At 49.2% G+C, this 6,567-nt stretch overlaps 1 protein-coding gene across 1 annotated transcript in view; it reads left to right on the top strand.

The window, feature by feature from the left end:
* The first annotated feature begins 5,993 nt into the window (after window positions 1-5,993).
* Window positions 5,994-6,567, top strand: part of LRP12 (LDL receptor related protein 12) — a 74,902-nt gene continuing 74,328 nt past the window's right edge. The window contains exon 1 of the mRNA XM_068234909.1: window positions 5,994-6,060. The gene's annotated coding sequence lies outside the window, so the exon portion shown is untranslated. The remainder of the gene's footprint in view (window positions 6,061-6,567) is intronic.

Here is a 6,567-nt window from a genome sequence, read left to right as displayed (position 1 = left end):
AGAGGGAGCAGCATTGTGGCAGGCCGCGGCCGCGCCACCATGCACAGTTCCGCAGCAGCAGCGTCAGTGGCTAACATTCCTCCCATAGCCACTGGCCGTGGACGCCTTGGGCGCCGCCCAGCAGGAGCATCTGCAACTCACGCTGCAGAGACACAGCAGCAGCAGCGTGTAGCACCTGCTCCGATTTTCCTCCAGCCGGGTCGGAAACGTCCCATTGAGGAAAAGCATGCAGACACTGTGGTGCAACTCATGACGGAGGATGAGCAGCCCGCCATCAGCTCTGCATCCGAGGCCTCCACCCTCACCACCACCCCTGTTCGCAGCAGCCGCCCAGCAGGGCCTGGGGAGGAGGCCAGTTCACCGTCAGTTGGCGACCTGTCATTCAGCAATCTTTTGACCCCAGGCATCATGAGTCAATTGTCTGCTGTTGTTGGCGATTTTGAGGAGGAGATGCTGATGGGCACTTTGGGGGATGAGGGATTGGACAGCAAGACTGTGGCGACAGTCAAGCAGCCCATCCATGCATCAGGAGAGGAGTTTGGGGGGTCCTCATCCCAGCAGGACATGTTTCAGGAGGGGGAGGATGATGATGACCCGGTGACAGACAGAGACTGGGTGCCACCACCTCCAGGGGATGTCGTCCTCAGCAGCTCTGAGGAGGAGGAGGAGGATGCTCTTGTGGGCCTTGCAAGGAGGCGCATCATTGCAAGCATTGGCAGCAGCAGTAGGCAGGTCCCACAGCCTGCTGGTGTCTCAGGCTCAGCAGCAGCAGCATCTGCCAGTACCACCACCAGCCGCACCCAAGCCCCCCCCCCAACCACCACAGGGAGACAGGCAGCAGCGCTTCCATGCCGTAGGGGGATGTTTCTGTCACCAATCTGGCGATATTTCACCATGCCCACTGTGTACAGCAAGTACGCCACTTGCAACCACTGTCAGCGGAAGTTGAGCAGAGGTGCAGACCCCTTAAAGTTCAGCACCAGCTCGCTCATCAACCACCTTGCTGCGAAACATTTCCACCAGCATGAGGAGTTCCAGAGACTGAAGGCATCTGGTGCTGGCAGTGGCACCACACCCATCACTGCACAGCCTTCAGCAGCAGCAGCAACAGCAGCCACCCGCCCTCCTGCTCCTCCAGCAGCACCAGCAGGAGTGCGGAAACGCACTGCTCCTCCCCCCTCTGCAACTCCTGCCGCCGACACTGAGGCCTGTTCTGGCAGCCAGTCCTCAGTGGCCTCCTCCGCTGTGTCTGCTGATTCCCGTGCCAGCAAAAGGCCACGCCAGAGCCTTTTGAGCGAGTCCTTCCAGGGGGTGGTTAGGGCTCTGCCTCCCAGCAGCCGTCGCGTGCGGCAGCTGAACGGCTTGCTGGCACGGGCCATGTGCTATCAACTCCTGCCGTACACGCTCGTGCAGGAGGGGAGCGACATTCGTGCGCTGCTTGCTTGCGCAGCCCCAGACTGGCAGCTCCCCAGCAGACACTTTTTCTCCCGCAAGGCCATTCCTGCACTGCACCGCTTTGTGATGGCCAATGTGGAGCGAGGGCTGGAGCACGCGGTTGGTGAAAGGGTCCACGTCACCATGGACTCCTGGAGCAGCCGCTTCGGGACAGGCCGCTACCTGTCCTTCACTGTCCACTGGGTCAGCTTGGTGGAAGGGGGTGAGGATGGGAGAGCAGCAGCGGGCACAGCAGCAGCAGCAACACAGTGGGTGGTGCCACCCCGCAGGGTCAGGGGAACTGCAGCAGGTTCCTCCGATCCTCTGCCATCCTCCGGCACACCTGGCCAAACCCCCCGCCTCAGCAGCAGCGTGAAGGCCCGCCACTGCTATTTCATAAATGCTATTTCATAAATTATGCAATGTTCCTGTGGATAAAATATTTGCTTTCTTTTAGGTGATAAATTAATGTAATGTTTAGCATATTAGCTATGAGCTCCTTTCTAATTTTGTTTTAAAGGGGTTCTCTGGGGGGGTTGAAAATAAAAACAGACACTTAACTGGAGCTTCTACCGACCCCTGCAGCTGTAATACCCCACGCCGTCCTTCAACGACCTGCCGTTCCCCCGCCACCGGGCCCGATCTAAAGCGCATCTCACCCAACTGCGGCTGCGAGGCTGTGCGCGGGAGCAGGTCAGTAACGCCTGCGCAGCAAGCTCCCGATGACGCATGCGGGAGCGAGCACTATTCGTCTTGTTAGACGAATATCAGACCGAGACCAGCGGCAGGGAACGGTGGATTGTTGGAGGACGGCAAGGGACATTACAGCAAGGGACATTACATTACAGCGGTAGACGCCCCAGCCAAGTGTCTGTTTTTATTTTCAAACCTTCCCCCCCCCCCCCCCCAGAGAACCCCTTTAAACACCCTTTTTATTGACCCTGAAGAAGACGGGTGACACCAGCAAAACACGTCATCAAGTTGTTAATAAACGTTTTGTATTATTTCTCCACAGTAATAATAACCCAAAAAGGAGCGCTTGCTTTGGTCAATTAAACCCATTTTTCATTTCACCCATTCCTGGGGGGCAACATTTGATGGAACATGTGTAACAATCAATACAAAATCATGTGCGTCTTCAAAAACTTTATTGACAAATGACACAATAAGTAAAATCTCCATTCCCATTAAAGGAACACTGTCACTATTAAACCAAGTGTTCTAAAATAACAATGTACAGTACAATTAATGTCTAAGTAGCTGTGTAAACATTTTCCTACTTTTCATGTTAAATATCAGAGGCAAAAGCTGTAATTTATTGTGTTTAGCTTTTAGCTACATTTGGAATGTCTCACTAGCATAGGTAAATCTCTATTCATATGATATGCTAAGAACAATGTAATATTGAAGCAGTTATATTAAAAGCCTGTCAGGTGTGTGTGTGTAAACCTGGACATAGCAAGAGACACAGCAGAACATAAGGAGTCTCCTAGCATGGAGCAGTAATTTTTATTACTTATAATTAATGCAGTGAAGATGACATTTTCCATAGTGTGGTACAGAATACATTGAACAATTCATGTCTTGAACTGTCTCTCAGATGAGCTCAAACAACATGTTCAGTCAGTGGTGTAGCAAGTAGCAATAGGGGGTGCAGAGTTTGCGACCACACCGGGATCCCTGGACCAGAGGGTCCCACTAGAGACCCTTCTTCATCCATGAAATAAGCTTTTCATTTGTGCTATGCTGGTAGTGAACAGATTATAGACAGAGATAGATACATAAATGATTGATTTATAGATGGATATAGATCAGGGGTCTCAAACTCGCGGCCCGCGGGCCATTTGCGGCCCTCGATACAATATTTTGTGGCCCTCGCCGGCAAAAGCTCCCTTATAGTTCGCTTCAGTGCTCCCAAGTAATCCCCCGCATCCCCGCCGCTAAACGAGGGCTGCAGAGCCCCCAAATCGCCCGGGGGGGCAATCCTCCGGCATTTCCTGGAAGGGGCAGAGCTTTCAGCTTCAGCTCTGCCCCTCCTAACGTCAATCGCCGCACGGATCGCCGCCTCTCCCCGCCCCTCTCTGTGAAGGAAGAGTGAGAGGGGCGGGCAGAGGCAGGGCCGGATTTGTACTTTCCAGCGCCCTAGGCCGGCTGTCACCAACCAGCCCCCCCCCCCACACACACACACACATTCTGTCCAACTCTGACTAGTGATCACTGGGTTACATGGGCTTCTGTCTGTTTTGCTGCTTTGCCCCCCCTGTTCAAAGAAGCAGTGCATGCTCTGTCCACTCCATGTAATTTTGCACTCCAGCCTGGATGCACAGCAGGCGGTAGTGTTCAGGGCTTGCATAATTCAGAAATGATGCTCATATATGAGCAGCACTTGTCAAGTACACATACCCATAACACTCCAAGCCTCGGTTGCTGTGCACCTCAGTACAGGAGTGCGTAATAACAAGAAGCCCGAGAGGACAGAGTATGCACTGCTTCTTTGTCCTTTGTGCGACTTGCTTCAGTCAGAGTCACAAACAGGTGATGGATGGTGCAGCGCAAAGGAGAGAAACCCATCCAAAGCAGAACAGGTAAGAGGTAAGTAGAAGGATCCGACACTACACACGCTGGCATAGATGTAGTGTAATGCTAGGAACACACGATGCAATTCTGACAGATTTACTGCCAGATTGATTATTTCCAATGTCTGATCTGATTTCCGATCAATTTTTCAATCGATTTTCCGGTCATTTCTATAAAAAAAAATCATTCAGAAAATCTATCGGATAGCAGATCGGACATTTTGGAAATAGTCGATTTGACAGTAAATCTGTCAGAAAATTGCATCATGTGTATCTAGCATAAGCTCCAGGTGTACTTTACACAGTGACAATTTAGCACTTGGGGCAAGTTAAGACAGATCTTAATCAGTCAGCAGGAAGTTTTTACGTTTTGTAATAGAATGATAATATTTATTGGCTAACCAAAAGAAAACCGTGAGCCTTTTGGCTAATGAGCCATCTTCAGACTTTGTTCCTGTATACATGATGTTAGCACATACAGTTATATATACAGTCAGCAGGAGATGCATACAATGTTTTGTAAATATAAATAAATGTAATACAGTTGTCATTCTGTTTCAAAACATCCTGCTTTCACTGATGGCTAACACAGAACAATGCTTTGCTGCTTCTAAAACATGTCAGGAAAGAGTTAAACTGTAGCACAGAGAGAATGTTGCTGTAACAACAAACCATAAATCTAACAGGTCTCAGGTCTTTAACAGCTCTGACCAAGTAATAAACATCAGTCAGGGGGAGAGGAGAGCTGATAATTCCTGTCCGTGAATGCATGCTGCATAAAGAAACTAATCTGAACTCAAAAGTTCTACTACTTGAGCCCATATATTGTTCTTCTCACAGCAGCTTGTATGTCCCCACTCATTATACTGGACAAGTTCCTCAGATGACAATAGATGCTGCCATCACACACACTCTGCAGTGAGAGAGATGCAGGGATCGCTGGAATTCAGGCAGAATAGAGCAAAGCAGAAGTGATTTACTTTGACATGTGACCTCTTATCTCTCCAAGTCCTGCGCCCTGCTGAATTTTATCGCCCTAGGCCTTGACCTTTGTGGCCTTTCCAGAAATCCGGCCCTGGGCAGAGGCGGCGATGCGCCGCGATTGTGAAATTCCTTATGCGGCCCAGCCTCATCCTGACTTTGCCTCCTGCGGCCCCCCAGGTAAATTGAGTTTGAGACCCCTGATATAGATGGATATAGATAGATAGATAGATAGATAGATAGATAGATAGATAGATAGATAATTGACTGATAACTGGATGGATGACTAGGTGGATGGAATATTGACAGGTAAGTGATTGGAAGGTGGCTACATAGATGATCAATAAAAATAGAATGGATGATTGATAAATAGATGGATGACAGATAGACAGATGAATTGATTGATTATTGATTAGTAGGTAGGTAGCTAGATAGGTAGTGGAATTGATGATTGATAGGTAAATGGATGGATGATAGATTAACAGATGACTGGTTGATAAATCATGGATATATGGATAGATTATTGTAAGATGAATGGATAAATGGATGGATGATGGATGGATGACAGATAGACATATGAATTGATTGATAAATTGACGGATTATTGATAGGTAGCTAGATAGGTAGCTGAATGGATGATTGATAGGCAAATGGATGGATAATAGATTAACAGATGACTGATTGATAAATCATGGCAATATGGATAGATTATTGTTAGATGAATGGATAAATGGATGGCTGATAATCGATGGATGTATAGTTTAGGTAGGTAGGTTCTAATTGTAGTAAGTGTTCTGCTCTATTTTCTAGCACTGCGCTCCCGTCCTCTAGCGTGCCAGCTTTCAGCCAATCACAGCCCCTCTCCCATCCACCGCAGTGCAGCAGGCAAGAGGTACGCGCTAGCTGATTGGTGCGCTGCGTGCGGCTCATCCATTGGCAGCGAGTGGGCAGATGGGCGGGGCGTGGCTCAGCAGGGAAGTGTATTGCGGGGTGAGTGTGTGTATCGGTGGCAGCATCCGGTGTGCTTATCCTCCGTTACCGAGCGGCGCCCGCGGACCTAGGCTGGGAGGTAGGTGCCGCGCTCCGTGCTATAGAGAAGCCCATTGTCTGCCCCGTGCGCACAGGAGGCTATTGTGCCAGTGCTGTGCATAGAGCCCCATTGTTTAACCCTGTGTGTGCGGATCCCAGCTGACATGATGCAGAGCCCCATTGTTACCCATGTATGAGCAGAACCCGGTTGATCTCTGTCCTGACAACCCAGAACTCAACTGATTAACCTTCTGTGTGCAGAACCAGCCTGATATCCTATCCAGAATCCAGTTATAGTGTGTGCAGAACCAGGCTCATCACTCTCCTGACATTCTATATTCTATATATAATCCAATTGTTTAACCATGTATGATCAGAACCAGGCTAATCACTCTCCTGACATTCTAGAACCCAACTGATTAACCCTCTGTGTGCAGAACCAGTCTGATATTATATACAGAATCCAGTTGCTGTGTGTGCAGAACCAGGCTCATCACTCTCCTGACATTCTATATTCCATATATATAATCCAATTGTATGATCAGAA

This window comes from Hyperolius riggenbachi, chromosome 5, assembly GCF_040937935.1.
Source record: "Hyperolius riggenbachi isolate aHypRig1 chromosome 5, aHypRig1.pri, whole genome shotgun sequence".
NCBI lineage: Eukaryota > Metazoa > Chordata > Amphibia > Anura > Hyperoliidae > Hyperolius > Hyperolius riggenbachi.
This window is presented reverse-complemented; position numbering and strand designations above follow the sequence as displayed.